Source organism: Thermobia domestica, chromosome 1 (assembly GCF_964235325.1).
Source record: "Thermobia domestica chromosome 1, izTheDome1.hap1.1, whole genome shotgun sequence".
NCBI classification, from domain to species: domain Eukaryota; kingdom Metazoa; phylum Arthropoda; class Insecta; order Zygentoma; family Lepismatidae; genus Thermobia; species Thermobia domestica.
The window spans coordinates 140,489,786-140,507,769 of record NC_137454.1 but is presented as its reverse complement, the minus strand read 5'-3'; positions in this window follow the sequence as shown (position 1 = coordinate 140,507,769).

Below are 17,984 nucleotides of genomic sequence, written 5' to 3'. Positions count from 1 at the left end.
ATAATATTAAAAGTTTTAGAAAAATTTTCGAGACATTCGAGTCGAGTCGAGATTTTTATGAGCTGTCTCGACTCGACTCGTGTCTCGACTCGAAAATTCGAGTCGAGAAACACGTTTGTCTCGACTCGTCTCGAATTTTACAAAGTGTGTCTCGACTCGAATCTCGACTCGAATTCGAGTCGAGTCGAGTCGAGATTCGAGACATGTCTGGACTCGTGCGCATCCCTAATTACTGAAATACCATAAATAGCTAAATTATTTTTACACTCTAAAGGCGTCAGATATATATATATATATATATTAAATTTTCATCCAAGATTAGCTAATCTTGGTATTGAACAAACTTCCAATTAAATATTAGATTTTGTTTTACTGATTTCAATATATACTGTATGGAACAGAACCATGGACATTACGCAAAAGCGATGAAATAAATATTGGAGGCTTTCGAAAAAAGGAGAGAATTAGCTGGATTGAACGGAAAACGAATGAGAAGATATTATAAATAGTAACAGTAGGGGGAAAAAGAAGAATTTTGGACGTAATTAAGAGGAGAAAAAGGAACTGGTTGGGACATCTGCTGAGGAGGAATTTTATTATGAGGGACATGCTAGAGAATATGATGGAAGAAAAGAGGGAGGGGGTAAAGAAGACTGTAGTTGAATGAAGGTATTGAAACAAAAAATTGCTACGTCAAGACAAAGAGAATAGCTGAGGACCCGTATATCGAAGCTTCTGAGTTGCAACAAGTGACCTCCCAATAATGGCAGAATAGCTATGATGATGGTGTGTTAGCAATATCGACCAAAAAAAGAGATAGAAAAATTAAAATAATAACGATTATAATCAAACCTCTTAATATTTTAGTATAACTTGAGTAAAAACTGAAAACGACTCAACTGTCCATGTCTTTTGTGTAAACTCAACTTATACAAATGCTTTTGACCTATATTAGAAATACAAAAATACAGCATCAAACTCTCCCATGTGAATACGGATTATTTATTGTTGTATAATGTTATATTGCTCAATCCTCGTGTGCCATATACTTGAGGAGGCTAAAAATTATATTGATAAACAATTATTCAACGTATAAGCACCCGCCCATGAAATCAAACTTGCGGTCACATACACAAGTTTTTGTCAATGCCATGAAAATGTTATTTCGATATTAATTTTTTGAACACACATTAAACATTTCTAACGGATGCTTGATTCTTGGAGCCAAGGTCATACCCATGTAGTCGGCAGCTATGGTGTACGGAATTACCGATGTTCAATACTATATTTCTCTTTAGTTTTAGAAGAAGAACACGACTAATATGTTTTGGAATGATGTAATATCTAGATATATGTGCCACGATTATGCACCGAGGCTAAGAGAGATGGTGATGGGTGATGATGATGATATATGAATGAAATGGTGGAATTAAGAAAGTAGGAAGAAACGGGAAAACCCCGAGAAAACCTACGCACACGGTCTCTATCAATCAAAAAAGCTCACATGGTGCCGACTGGAATCGAACCAGGGACTCCAGCACCAGAGTTGAACGCTCTACCACTGAGCCGGTACTTGTGCAAGACTCTTGCGCAAGAGTCTTGGTCTTGGTCTTGCAGGTATAGTCTTCGTCTTAGTCTTAGTCTTGCACCCCTTGGTCTTCATCTTGCATCGGAATTCCTGGTCTTGGTCTTGGTCTTGCATGCAAGACTCTTGCTAAAACTGCTAGACCAAGACTTGCGCTCATCAGTAGTTCGAACCGGACCAAGTAAGTTTGTGATGGGCAACATCGTGTCCTTGGGTTTTCTCGGGTATTCCCATTCTCTTCTACTTTCTCATTCCATAAATTTCTCAGTCATCATTCAATTGCCTTAATCATACGTCTCCGTTAGCCTAACTGGCATAACGTGGGATGTTAAACTGAAATAGCCTATTTCATTTTCCTTGCTAGAAATATATATATTTGTTATGTAGGGAAATGATGTTAATGCTTTTATCTTTAAAAGATAATATTCGTTTCGAGAATTGCCCGCGAGATAAGAGAGAGAGAAAAGAAGTGAAAGTAGCGTCTAGTATCCAAAAGGGTGTCTTTTCCATTGCTAGAACTGTCTCGTCACGAATGTTGTGTTTTCGTCTCATCTCCCAGACAGCCCTGTTGGTTACAAGTCAAAAATAACTTTCTTTAAGCTTTCGTTAAGTAATAGCTTTCTTTTATTCACTAATTGATTCGATTCATTCATTCAATTTAATGTTTCTTTTCAGCACTGAAGTCATGTAGAACAGATTCTATTGCCTAAAATCAATCAGATCCAAAGTACTTCTTGAATATTTATCTGACGCTTTCGTGGTCAGTAGGAATCGAGCTCGAGATCGCATTTGCCCCACTTCGACACGAAGCTTCACTGTCCTTTTATATCTGTTTAAAATAGGAAAAATGATACTCTCCAGAAGCTCGCTCATCTGAAAACTAAGATGCGAATATGGGAGCACGGTGATGCAGTGGTTGAGTACTCACTTTTGAGGCGTGAGGTCTCTGGCTCAAGTGAGTTTGTGATGGGTTTACTGGAATTTCTTTCGTTTCGTCTCACGCTCTCATTCTACAAATTACGAGTATTTCAAAGTCGTTCATTTTCATTAATCATCCACCTCCCCTATTCTAAAGAGCACAGCTATGGTATGTTAAATTGAAGATTGTAACAAGTGAACTTATTTTACTATATAATAAAATCAAAGTTTGTTGAAAGTCTATTTTTCTATCCAATCACAGCAAAGCATATGATGACCCATTTAAGAGGGGGGAAATGGAAATAGGCACTTGAACCAACATAGGACATTTCTAAACTTAGTAACACGATCTTATTTGTAATGAAACATGAATATTTGTGGCAATGCCCTGTTCTTCATTAGGAACAATATATTCTTCTACATTAAGATTGTAAGTGTACCGAGAAGGTACGAAAAAGGAGTACTAAAGTTTTATGAAAATACCTACAATGTTAACGAATGGTATACATAGTCTCTTTTCCCTTGGCAATTTGGTCATTAAATATTGATCGTCTTCGGTTTGTATACTTGCAATTGTTATTTGGGAGAAAAATGGTGATAAAGCTATATCCTATATGTACACACATATATATGAATGGTAGACTTCAATCCAACCTTGTCAATACAAATGATGAACAATCTGCCCGCCCTACCCATCCATTTCCACATATGAAAAATAACATTTGCTGTTTTTAGACAACATTGAAACATTGTTGCAGTGAATCTCACCACAAAAATTGAACAATTGTCCGATTCTCCTCTCCTCTGCCCCTTGTCGTCGCCCGCTTGTTGTACTGTATCACTGTTGGTGAACAAGGAGACATCAAACATTATTTCCTATCGCCTTTCGCTTCACAACTTCCTCTCCCTCCCGCCTCTTTACTCAACCCTTGATGGTTCAGCTATGTCCAAAATAGCTACCACACACTGAAACCAAAAAAATCTATCAAAGCTTCCTCACCCCTCCAAACTTCCCCTATATTGCCACCATCTTTCCCGCACCATCCTCCATTGCGGGGTTACCACACATCATTACAATCGCACATGGAGGAGAGATTTGAAGCCGTGACTAATAGGTTCATTGGAACGGGATAAACGCATTCAACAATCAGTGAATGAGAGTGACCTGTAATTCGTCACAATGAACCCCCTCCCCCATCCTCTCTCTCTCTCTCCTACCTGAGGGAAGGGGGAGGCGGGAGGATAAAATGAGCTGGGCAACACCTGGGGATCATGGTCTGCCGCTTCGACCAATCGGATCAAACATTACAATGAAGCTGCCCATGGTATTCGGAACCACATTTTATACATACGATGGCTAAAATACGGTGATAAATCGCAATAGACGATGCTCACTTGTTTGGGTTACAACAACCGTTAACAGATGACGTTTGATGAGCGGATTCAACTCTATTTGTTCCCTCTACCGCTAGAACATGACGTATCTGCTTCATCCCAATCTCTCTCTCTCTCTCACACACACACACATATATATATATATACATACTCAGAAACAAATATACATACTGAGTTTGTAGGAGGCTCTCGCTTTGTCAATATGAACAGGGGTAACCACATGTTTCAAATTTCTCCCCACTATTTCAACAGCAAACATATACATCATTCCTGCATTTTTGCTGTTATTGTAGATTCTCGTTCCCTCCCCTTGGAAATTGCCCAGTGATCCTCCCCAACTTCTCACACACAAAAAAATTGGCTATCACACAGAAAACGAAATATTAAAAAAAACAATAAATAAATATAAATATATTACATCCACTTCCATTTTTCCAGACCTAATTTTGTTTTATCTGGTTTTTTACATAATTTCTCCCTCACTCCCCTTTTCAAAACCAAGTATATGTATACAATACGCGGAAATTATATTTTTGCTTCATGTTCAATTTTTCCTTTTTATTTCCGAAAATAAAACAAGTTGGAAGGCGGGGGGGGGGGGTAGCAAGGAAAGGATAACGGTTTTGAAACACGAGAGGAACTTTTATTAAATTGATTTCAAAGATGTTGTAAAAAACCACGAACAAAACTCACGATAGGTTCGGTGCTGATGTTTACATATGAAACGTATATATTACATTAAAAGAAATATCGATGTTGTAACGTTTTAAAGAACGTGTTACATTGAAATATAGCCCTCTATACAACAATCGAACAATTCCTTGCAAGAAGTAATATTATTTCTTTTAGTATTCTTGCATAGAAAATAAGTAAGACGTACTTCGTAAGTACTAAGTGTATCTGTAGATTAGGTGTAATTTCTTTTCTTATTTTTCATAGTAGATATACAAAGAAAATTTATGTATTTGTATTCTCAATTACCAGTTAACTCTCTAGGTAGTGAGTAGTGTAAAAAAAATAAGTATCATATATGTATATACTATATCTATTTCTATTGTAAGAGTTATGTCTCGTCTCGTCTCATGGGAACCGTACACGTAACGAAATATTGTATGAGATATCAAGCGTGTCACAGATAATTCCTTGTAGTTAGAGAAAAACACATTTTTTCCCAACTCATTGAAAGAAAGAATCCCAACCCAAAACACACTGCGTCAAAAAGAAACTAAATTCCAAAGAAGCTAAAGTCCTAATTTCAATGGACATCTAGGCCTACAGAAAGATAGTGCAAAAGTCTACTTTCAAGGTTATTGCGTACCCCTTGCCGACGCCACTGTTTTCGAACTATTTATTAAACTAGCCGGGCTTCCAAGCCTGTTAATACTTACCGGAAATTGCAATGAAAAGCTGTCTTAAATCACTAAATATCTTTTTGTTCATGTTAAATGATTCATTCATATGTTTCTACAGAAATTTTGCGCAGTCTGATGTTTAAAGCTTTATTGCACATCTCTGACATTGTATATAGTGACAATATCTACATCGTTTTAAAGCTTATGAAATTTCCAACAACTTCTATTCGAGCACTTTTTTCATATGAGGCAATGAAAAGAATTTGTCCCCTAATACAGATCCCAATTTTTTAATTTATCCTAAAGTTATGCAAAAATGGTTACTCGGACAAAAGTGATAATAACTTGTTACATTGCCTATAATATTAGAAGTATAATAAAGAAAGAATAATCCTTCTACGTTAATTAGTTTAGAAGTTTTGTGGCATAAACTAAGTGCATGTGAAAAATCCAAGATGGCAGATTATTTATTTAAAATGGCGGAAAACGCCAACTGGGCTTTTTAAAAAAAAAATTCTGGAGGTTAATGAGGAAGAGATGGCGAACAAATTCCAGAAGGTCTCATCTTTTTATTTTAAATGTCTACCTCAAACCTTATTTTGACTGCACTACAAAATGCAACAACCACTGATGATTTTGGTCGTCTCCTAATTTCAAAAGTACTTCATTACAGAGAACTTTAGATATTCAATATTATGTAAGATGAACTTCAAGTAGTGGTTCCAGAACAAGGCGGGACCCCCTGCGCAGGCAATTGTCACAACTCTGAACATACTTCTACTACTGGGTAGTGTTGTAAATAGAAAAAAAAAACGTTCGTATTTGTTCAGAAATGTACGTTTTTTTTAGAAAAAAAAAACATTGCCTCTCGTTTTTTTTCTAAATTTCGTTTTTTTTCAAATAGTCATTTGTAATGCATCTTTTGTCTATTTAAGTATTAAATATTTTTATGTAGGTATAATCACCATAAAATGCAACATAAATTAAACGCTAGATACTGATACGCTACAAATATTTTACAATTTACATGAATACCATACCTATTAACAATTCGGATTTCAACAGTTTTCATCAATATCAACTAAGAAATAAAAGTAGAAATGAAATTTTGTTTTTTCGTGAAAGCAGGCCTTAAATAAGTACGAAAATAATGTCACGAACAGTATAAAATTCAAATAACTTGTTTAAAGGTAAAAACTAATACTAATTTGCCTAATAGTATTTTTCTAAATGTCATATATAAATAATTTGTCGACTAGATATATGTGATATGCAGAGCCGGCTCTACCATATATGCAACATGTGCATTTGTGTGGAGCGGCAAGTTTGGATGGTCCGGCAAAATCTGTCATAATTTAAATTAAATATTTCTTGTTGGAAACAGACTTCATGATGATGGTAGTTACACTTACTAAGCTGACATTCTATTTGAATACTACATTCATAAATTATGTTTAGGTTGCATTAGTTTAAGGCCACAAGGACAATGCTAAAGCAAATGGTCAGCTTGATTGTTGCCAAATGCAAGAATTCAATTCTCGAACAGTAGTGAATATTTGTTCCATTTAGTAAGTTATCACAGTTTTGATATGACAACTAGTCTTGTTTTTGTCAGAAGCAAGTTCCTTATTATTGAAGATAGAAACAATTTTTTTTTTTTTTAATGTTAACAGATATAGAAGAGAAATCAAGAAATAAAGATAAAAGAGCTAGTTGCACTGGAATTGCAAACTGATACATTGAGATTGAAGCTCGATAGTGAATTCTATAAAAAGGTGTGTTTGCTTTATCTTTCACTAACATAATATATATATATATATATATATATATATATATATATATATATATATATATATATATATATATATATATATATATATATATATATTAAAACAGACACAACGGGATTGCATTTTTATAAGTATTTAAACCTTTCTGAGTGCGACTGCATTTACCCTCACCTTTGTTGTTCATGCTGGAGTAGCATACTTAAAAACATGACTTTTAAGATTTGTTCTTTCTGGAGAAAGTGGGAGGCGGCAAGTTATACCATTGCATGGGGCGACAATTTGACTAGGACCGGCTCTGACGAAATGTATATAAAAGACATGAATATAGGATGACACAATTTGAAGTAATGCAGGGTGTTTCAAAATTAATATTAGGGTTTTGAAACCTTGTAGTATCTATTACAATTAACTTACAATTATAAATATTATATCAAATGAAAGAGCAACTCAAAAAATTTTGTACGCACGCATGTACACTCATGTCCAAAATTATTCTCGCATGTTTATAAATATGTTGTTGTAGGAATATAATTTGATAACGAATTCGCCCGGTATTTCTTATAATGTTACTATGTGTATAATCGGCAAACACGTGTATGTGGCAAATTTCATGTCAAAAGAGCAGTAAATAAGAACAATAAAACGAAAATAAAACTTTCTTATCCATTTAGCAACATTTTGTTTTACTCATTCTAATTTTCGTATTTATAATCCTTTTCCTATGAAATTCACCACAAATACACATTTCCCGATTATACATATAGTATCAGTATTAAAAATACCCTGCAAAATCATTATCAAATTATATTCTTACAAGAAGACAGTTATAGTTATGCGACAATCATTTTGGACATGAGTGTACATGCATTGTTTCTTCTGTCTGCCGTTCGAAAGAGCAAGCAGCAAAAATGTAGACTAGAAAGCAGAAAGTTTTTTGTGTTTTAATAAAAACTAAATCTGTACAGTGCAACGGTCTGTGTGAAGAATATTAAGGAGACGCTTGCAACTACTTCCTTATCGTTTGCAGTTGCTAAAGGTCTAAAGCCTACAGACTATGGTTTACGTGCCAATTTCGCAAGTGAAATATTGCTGCATAACAATGAAGATTTTCTGGATCGTGTCATCTTCAGTGATAAATCGAAATTTCACCTAAGAGCTAATGTGAACACTCATAATGTTTGTATCTGGCCGTCAGCAAATCTCAGGAGATGGTACACTTGAAACGAGACTCCCCTAAATTGAATGTGTTTTGTGCCATATGGCGGAAAGTTTATGGGCCTTTCTCGCCTATCGACTAGATGTGTGCCGTGTGACGAATGAATCTCACATTGAACACATGTAGCAAAGACTGTTTGAGGTGCATTTGAGGTTTGGTCTTTGAGTTGGTGTTTGAGATCTTTTACTTGATGCATTGCTTATAATTGTACGTAAAATGTAATAAGTACTACGAAGACTTAAAACCCCAAAATTCATTTTGAAACACCCTGCATTTCTCACCAACAGTGTTGGAACTAAAATGTAAAAATGAGAGAAAATTTTTCTTATAAAGTTATTGTTTACAACAACGATATTATTATTAGTCGAGACTATAACTACAACAACAACACGAGTTAGTAGTCAAAAAAATGTAATCAAATGTATACTCGGTGGCCCAGGTGGCCAAAGTGGCACACACGGGTGCATTTGTTTAATCCGCTCCTGTGTGGACACTAATTAAGATATCGGGATATTATTTTTGCAAAATATGGTTGGACTATAGTTTATCATATTAATTTTTTTCTTCTGGTGTCGAATTTCCTTCTCAAATTTCACCCCAGTCAAAAATTCGAGAATTTTCTAATTTCGAATTTCCTTCTTTTCTCCCTGTAGCTTCCTTCGTTGTAGAAGGACCTCCTTAAGACTTGCCAGGTAGATACCTCGGACGGATACCTAATTGTTGACATCAATTGGACTGGCCTGCGCGCAGTGTTGCCAATTAGGGAAATTAAAAGTTTCCTAAGTTTGGGCAAAAAATTAGACATTTTTGTTTATAAATCCGTACCTATATGTCCGAGTGCAAGTCAACTTACGCCAATCGAACATTTGTCCTTACTTAACAATGCAAGTACAGATCGTTACAATGGGGTAATTAGGGAACGCACGAAAAATTCGTATTTAGGTTTTAACACGATTTTTCTAGTTTTTCCCTGCTTTTCTGTTTACCGTAATATATTTTTGGTAATTAGAAGTTTTGTTCCTTAAATATCGTCATAATATTCGTAAGATATATTAGTGATGTAACAGTGTTTAATTTAAGATAGTTTGCGTCTGTCTGGTAGCAGTGTTACCAGCTACAGAAAATTTTAATTCCAGATTTTAGGGGGAAATTTTGGAAAATTATCTGTTTTGTCTCTATTATTTCCCTCTTGTTGGCGATATAAGACCAAACGTACCAGTATCTGGAAGTCTCGTCTTTGCTCTACACAACGCACTATAGAAAGAATCAATAGGATAATTAGAGGAAGTACAGTTGAGGTTTACAGTACACCTTGTTCTCTAATTGGGAAGATAACTGTGATTTTTTAAAAGGTAGAATGAGATATTTTTTATTGACATGCTTACTTTATTAGATATCGTCACATTACTTGTAGGATATATTACAGGGATACCAAAGCTTATTTTAAGATAGTTTGTGTGTGTCTGATATTAGTGTTGCGAGCTACAGAAAATTTTAATTCCAGATTTTAGGGGCAAATTAAAAAAAAAAATCCCCTTTTGCTTCTATTATTTCCGTCTTGTTGGCTACACTCGAACAAACTACCAGTGTCTAAAAGCCTCGTCCTTAGCCTACACAGCGCACCATAAAAAGTTTCACTAGAATAATTAGGGAAAGTACAGTTGAGGTTTATAATAAACCATGTTCTGTAAATGGTAAAAAAATGGTGAATTTCTGAGGTTGAATTAGATATTTTTAAATTTTCTTGCTTACTTTGTTAGATATCGCCATGATACTTGTAGGATATATTCTTGGAGTACCAAGGTTTCTTTTCAGATAGTTTTTGTCTGTCTGATGGCAGTTTTTCCAGCCAAAACAATTAATTCCCGCTTTTAGGTTAAACATTTGGAAAATTTCCCTTTTCCCCTCTATTATTACCCTCTTACTGGCCACATTGAAACAAACGTACCACTACCTGAAAGCTTCCTCTTTGTCCTACAGAACGCACCATAAAAAGTTTCAATAGGATAATTAGAGAAGCTGTAGCCCCGGCATATTTGATTTTTGCTTGTGAGGTGTAAAAAGTGTCAAAATTTCATGTGTATGACAGAATTTTTTCTTTCCTTCTTTGGATGGAAGCAAGCGACTTCAGGATTTCACTGTACCTTGTCAACACACCAAATATTTTTTTAGGTGACTTGAACCCATATAGCAGTAGTGGTACTAGATACAAAAAAATTTTGAAATTCGGTTAGGGAATTTTTTGTAAAGTTTCCCCCTTACATTTCCCTCAATAATTTCCCACCTATTGGCAACACTGCAATGCAACTTACACCAAAAACTAGCCACATCCATTTTCTAAAAAACAAGGACTTAACCATATCAATCGAATGAATGGTTTTTGAGCAATAAGACACTAACTGAAAATATAGGAAAACGCCAAAAATGACCTGGGGCCGAAAGGAATAATCACACAATTTTGCTAGTATATAGGTACAAAGAAACAAAAGATTTGTAAGTTACGAGGGCTTCGACTCAAGTTCTGTTGATTATTTCAATAATCTGCAACGTAAATCGATAAATAATAGTTGCCAGAAAAAAAAACAGAGATTTGAAAAAAAAAAACATGAAAAAGAACGATGTTTTTTATTGAAAAAAAACTTCACAGAAAAAAAACCGTTTGTTTTACACTACTACTGGGTAATACTAAGTTTTGGATATTCAGAATGAATTATAGAAAGAACGAAAGGAAATAGAAAGTGGGCATATTTCTTTTTCTTCTTATCGCACGTTATCGCCACTGGGAATTAAACGCATATTTGAGTACATCAAAAGCTGTGCATGCTAGACACTGGACCATTGGACCGTAAACTTAAATTAAATAAATAAATTTTACTTAGCCGTGTTCTGATGATTATTAAATTATCTGAATTAACATTATTTAAAAAAATTCATTTACTAACATTATCTAAATTTATGGAATTTTGTTAATTTGATGTTCCGGCGCCTCCTTGGTCGCCCCGTCCCTCCGACGGCCCTGTCTACGTTTCACACTATTGTTCGAAAGCGATATTTTATCATTTTTTTTCTGGCTTTCCTCTCCAAATACAATTTTGGATGCCTTAAGTATGTAGGCCTAAGATTTGATAAGAGTATGAGGTATATGTTCATCTATATAGTATGAGGTTTTCCACCCATACGGTTTCACCTCACCAATAGTATGAGGTTTTTCATCTTTTGCTATTAGAGGAGAAAGGTTTATATGATGCTTTCACCACTTTCTCATTTTGCTCGTGAAATGTTCCAGAGGAGTTGAACTTCATACGTTTCAGCAAGTTTCTTTTCACAATAAAAACTCTTTAGATTTGTCTCTAATGTAACTGTTGACAAATGTCATTCCAACCGTAAGGAATGGAGAACATCATTGCTAAGGATAGCATGGCACACAACACGTGGTAGTTGAGTCTATCTTTTTCAATGAACGTGAAACAATACCTGATCTAATTTTCAGTATACAATCTTCTCTTTCAACTGGAAGCTAAACCTTTACTTTACACACACACACACTGACACAAACGATAAATTACGAGCTCAATACAAAATTCTTAACACCACAAAGTAAACTCCCAATATCACAATTAAAGTAATACATCACTCAAGGGACTTTGAACCTACGAGCTCCCTCATGGCTAAGCAGTTATAGTACTTATTTTTCGTGGAAGACCCTGATTAGATACCTGACGGGAACTCATAGTCCACGTCTCATATAGCCTCGCTGCTGAAACGAACGCTAAACTAAACTAAAATCAAATCAAATCAAAATTTAAATAGTACACTCAGTTCAGTATTAATTTTTCATTGCCCCTCTTTGCTTTCTAAAAGTCCTGGAGAAGTTTGAGGAATGCCTTCGAGTCTCATCCTAAATGAGAGGAAAATTATAACCTACACCTAGTTGGAGAAAGCGGGCAACATCCTAGGTGGCTAACGTAAGTGGTGACCGACTGACTCCCGGGATAAGGAGTCAACCTCTATCAAGTGTCAAGGCCTTCTCAGAAAGCGGATCAGCGGGTAGAGTCCTTCTTGCACTCAGGAGGAGAAAATGTCCTAAAAGATGGAGGAACCACAGGGTGGTCAACGGCATGGAGATATAGAGAGGAAATCGGAATACAACCACATTATTTTTTCCGAGAAGAGACAAAGGAGAAGGATGAACACAATGATGGTTCTTCTTGAGGTAAAAGATTCCAGAGGTAAAATAGTCCCCTTTCGAATCTCTGTATGGGAACTACTCCGGGAAGAATCATAAATAATAATAATAATAATAATAATAATAATAATAATAATAATAATAATAATAATAATAATAATAATAATAATAATAATAATAATTTCAGCATAGGAACCTGGAACATAGAAGTTCACGACGTGCGGATAAACTTGAAAATTTAAAATTGGAAATGGATAAATGTAAAGTAAACATAATGAGTTTGAGTGAAGTGCGATGGTCAGAAGAATGTGAGATAATATTGGGAAATTACACAATATTCTATTCGGGTGGCGTTAAGGCCGAGAATGGTGTCGCAATAGTAGTGAAAAACAAAATAGAGAAAAACGTAACCAAAGTGGAATGCTGCAGTCACTTTTTAACTTTTGTAAAGCTAAGTGCAAAACCAGTGAATATTGTGATAATATAAGTGTATACATCAACATCTGATCATGATGAAAATGAAATAGGAGTAATATAATACAAGATTAGTGACATATCAGAAGAGGAGAGGTACGGTCAACATCATGTTAGTGGAGATCTTCAACAGCGTAATGGACGAAGGACCTGTGAGCAAGGTGGTGGGACCATTTGGACTAGATAAAAGAGAGGAAGGGCCCAAGTGCTTATCTACTTCTGTAGGCAACATGATATCATGGTGATGAATGCATGGTTTAAGGAAAGAAAAACCAAGCTGTACGCGTGGAAGAGTTCAGGAGATATGAAACGCTATCAAATCGAATACATTTTTGTCAAGCAATGTTTCAGGAATAATGTACTACCAGGACATAATGTGAAGACACTACCAGGAGCGGACATTGATTCGGATCACAATCTCCCAGTGACGAAAGTGCATACGTAGTTAAAGTCATGCGGGGGAGAAATCGAAAATGGAACTTAGAGCGACTAAGAAATAGGAAAGTGATGTGAAAGTAAAGATTGAAGAAAAAATCTGTGCAATGGGCGATATGGTAGACAGCGTAAAAATAACCACGAAAATGTTGAACAGATTCTACTAGACACGCTTCACAACAACATTGGCAGGAGAGAGCACCGAGAAAACCATGGGTAACTGAAGCGATGCTTAAGATGATTAAAGAATTCAGAAGGACGAAAGCCATGGTCATCAAAGGATACAGAAGCCTGAATAATGAATTTAGAAGAGAGACTGACAGAACCAAAGAGAAGTGCATGGAATAGAAATGTGAAAGATAATGGAAATTTAATGGCGCAGCAGTATGATCTGATGTATCGGGCAGAATAAAAATTAGGAGGGAAAGCTAACAAAAGTATATGCACGTTTGAAATTGAAGTTCAACAAGATCATCTAGTAAATGATCATCAAAGAATCCTTGGAGTTTGGAGGGTATACATAATGGATCTATAAGATCAGAAGAATTGAAAAAACTATCAAAGCAGGGGAAGAGGTGGATATCGAAGAAAAAGGATTTAGTATATTGAAAAATCAAGTAATATAAGCCATCGAAGACGTGCGAAGGAAGAATTCCCTGGAGGCCTTGAGTATACCAGCGTATTTGCTTAAAGAGATTAGGAAACATAGCATATTGAACAGGAAAGAAAGATAGAAGATATGTTGGAAGAAGATCCCTTTCAATTCTGAAAAGGAAAAAGATGCTATTGAGTTGGTAAAAATTGTATCAGAGCGAATTCTTGACGTAAGCGAAGAGTTGTGTTTGTGCTTCATCTACTAGCACAAAGGTTTCGCCCGGTCTAATTGGACCAAACTTCTGAAAATACTTAAAGAAATTGGGGTCAACTGAAGGGACCATCGACTCATTCGCAAGCTGTACTTAGAACGAGTGAGCTTGTGAACTTGCACTTGAAATAAACTAGAAACAATAGTGTGCAGATTGAAAGAAGAGTCAGACAAGGAAGCATTAATATCATCCCAATTATTCAATGTTTACAGAGAATGCCTAATGAAGGAAGCATTAATAAGAGTAAGAGATTTCAAGATTGGAGGGGAGGACAGATCATTAAAAACGTGAATTATGCGGATGACACGGCTATTGTAACTAGAACTGAAGAAAAACTACAGGAGATAATGGACAAAATACTTGATACGAGGAAATAATACGAGGGTGGAAATCAACATTGAAAAATTGAAAGTCATGAGAATATCCCGTGGAAATGTGCCCTGACGGGTCAGAGTACAACAAAGAGAACTTGAAGAGGTCGATCATTTCAAATATCTGGGAAGAATTTTGACGAGAGTCACTTACTGCACCGAACAGATCAGGTCAAGAATTGCTGTAGACAAAGAGACATTCAACACGAAAAGTTCAATCTTAACTAACAGATAATAATGAACCAAGGAAGAAACTAGTCGAGTGCTATGTAAGGAGTATTGGATTATGTGGCTCGGAACTTGAACATTACGAAAGTTAGTGAAGAAACATTTAGAGAGCTTTCAAGTGTGATTTAGGATTTAGGTTTCAGAGCTTTCGGCATCTATGGCCATGTTAGCTCGTCACGTATGAGGTATGACGTCCCTCGGCGAGCACACTGTCCGGGGAAAGGGAAGGAAGGAAGCGGCCTGGGACCTATAAGTTAGGTACCACCCTGGCATTTGCCTGGTGTGAATGGGAAAACCCAGGAAAACCTCATTCAGGACAGCTGGCCTAAAAAGCTTTTTATATTTTCAGGATGCCTGGCCTGAAAAAGACGAGTGCCTCCACCGCGAATCGAGCCCGGGGCCGCTCGCACCGAAGGCCTTAGCGACTACCATACACGGGGCCACCTTCAAATGTGATGTTCAGAAAGGTGAAGAAAATACAAAATGGACGGATAGAGTAACAAAGGTGGAGAGAAGAGGACGAATGGTAGGTGAGAAGAGGACTCTTTTAGCCAGCACACTTCGTAAGAAGGAGAATTGGATTGGACACAACTTGCAAAGAAATTGTCATCTTCAACTTCATTCCGCCATAGAGGGATAGATGGAAGGAAAGAGAGAAGTAGGAATAAAAAGAACACAATCGATGATTCTAAAAAAATAGAAAAAAATATTGGGAATTAAAAGAGAAAGCTGAAGATCGAGAAACTTGGAAGAAACATTTCTAGCCCTGAACCTAAAAAGAAAAGAAAAATAACTAAGTCCCAGGACTTACGAACAGGTAGAATACTTACTACTACTACTACTACTACTACTACTACTACTACTACTACTACTACTACTACTACTACTTCTACTACTACTACTTCTACTACTACTACTACTACTACTACTACTACTAATAATAATAATAATAATACTCTATATATTCACTTATTTGATACAAAAAGAATCTGTCCGAGTATGGCAATACGAAGAGAAAACACGATAGCAGGAAATAAGACGTGAAAAATCTGAAATATAATAGTCCGCGTTAACATCAATAAGCTGTCTCAATGCTGGAATAGATATGTATCTCCCTGGTGAGAAACGTGAAGCAAAGAAGTTTCGTGTGTGTGGATAACTTCCTAAAGGGTTCATAACTATCGTCCCTGTAGATAGTGTCTAACGAATGGTAAAATTGGGTAGTGCAATATCTGGAGAATAAGAGATCCATGAAAGGTATCCAAATAAGTTGGACAATAGTATCATGGGTAGGACTCCCAGACGTTCCGGTTTACCCAGAACAGTCAAAATCTATATAGTTCTGTCTCCATGTTCAGAAGGAATTGGTAGGGATTCTAAATATCTCGGCTTCCTCCAAAACATAAATTAATATCATAGTTTAATATTAAAGAAGAAAATCCCGTGTTTATTACTCGTCAACACTCAATTTATAGAAATAATCTACTCAGCCTGATCGTATGTCTGAAGATCTCTGCAATGTGTGATATATATATATATTAAACAATATTCGATATGAAAGAGAGCCATTCCCAAGCATTAGAGTGACATGCAACTTCTGGTGAATATTGATCCATTATTTTAATTAATTCTGATATTTTAGCAACAAGCAATTACATCAACTATGGAGGAATGAACTGTAAATTTTCAGAAGTGTTCGTTCGTCTTTTAGGTAGAGTATGGTAGCCCTGGTCATGGGTAACTTTAACAACTTGTGGCTCCGCGTTGTCATGAAGCAGAATGACAACTCTGATATTAACAAGCACTGACCTCACAGCTTTTGGCTTCTCTTGTATATCTCCCAAGTATCGTATAGAACTCTCTTCTCGTCGGACAAATCTAAAAAGAAATCCAGCTCCAAATGAGATAACAAAGAAACACTGGTAGTCACTAATCTCTTTTCGAGCCTCAGTTCATAGACTATACCTCACGGAGGTGGCGTCAGTAAGTGAATGGTTGCTGCAGTGTGAATGAATGCTACTGCCAATGCCTTTCATGTTACATTACCTTTGCTTATTTTTTGGCCTGACCTATATAAGATTGTTTGAGGTTCCTACCAGCGGCTCAAATCTGTCTTCAACATGGGGGGGGGGGGCGGGGGGTAAGACCATTCCCATATATTTTTAGAGATGTTCAAAATATTTATGAAGTTAAAAAAACAATGCTGTGGAGGATCACGGGAGCGGTGTCGTCTTCAAAATTGGGAGGCAGGCAGATTTGAGGCTTATTCTGGGGTGGCCATCAATTTAATCTCACTTTCCTTTGTGCAATTGGACACAAATCATCACATTTCCCCCCCCCCAAAAAAAACACATTTCAAATCTTATTATTGGGGGGGACAGTCCTCCCAGTTCCAAGATTGGAGAAGACATGTTCCCCTCATCCCCCCGGGATTTGCGCCAATGGTTCCTGTTTCACCTGCTGTTACTGTTGTTCTTACTTTATTGTTGGGATTACAAACAACAGCCTACAAGAAGAAACACTCACTAACACGTTTCATTTCGTTTCATTTTTTTTTTTTTTTTTTTGAACGGATTTAATATTTGTGCTTTGCGAAATGTAGGCTACATAGTGAAAAAATAGGGAAGTGAAATATGAACGCTATTAAGAGGAGAAAAATAACAATAATGAAAAAAAGGGAAATACTGAGAAATATTGCCAAAAAAAAAAAATACTCTCTAAGGAATGTGATAAAACATAAGATGGAAAAAGAGCAGATGTAATGTATTAAATAGAGATGTACTTTTATTCAGAAATAGAGTTACGAATGAGTTTGCGTCATACGAGTAAATGATTTGTTATGAAAAATACAAGGAAGATAGTTTAATAGTCTTAAACCAGCGCAATAATCATAGTAAATCAAAATATACACATTCATTTCAAAAGGTAATATTTTCTAACAATAGAAACGTTCAGTGTTACTCTTGTTAAAACAAAATCCTGGATATACTATTGATTTAACCCAATATTCGACAATAATTAATCATTACTTGCTGAATTACACACTAAAGAATGAAATAAAATGACATCTCGAACTTTGTTTTGGAGAACCAAAGGGGGAAAACTTTTGAATGTACTGCTTTTATATAATGGAGTGAAGAAAAAAAGGAGAGATTTGTTGGTGAGGTA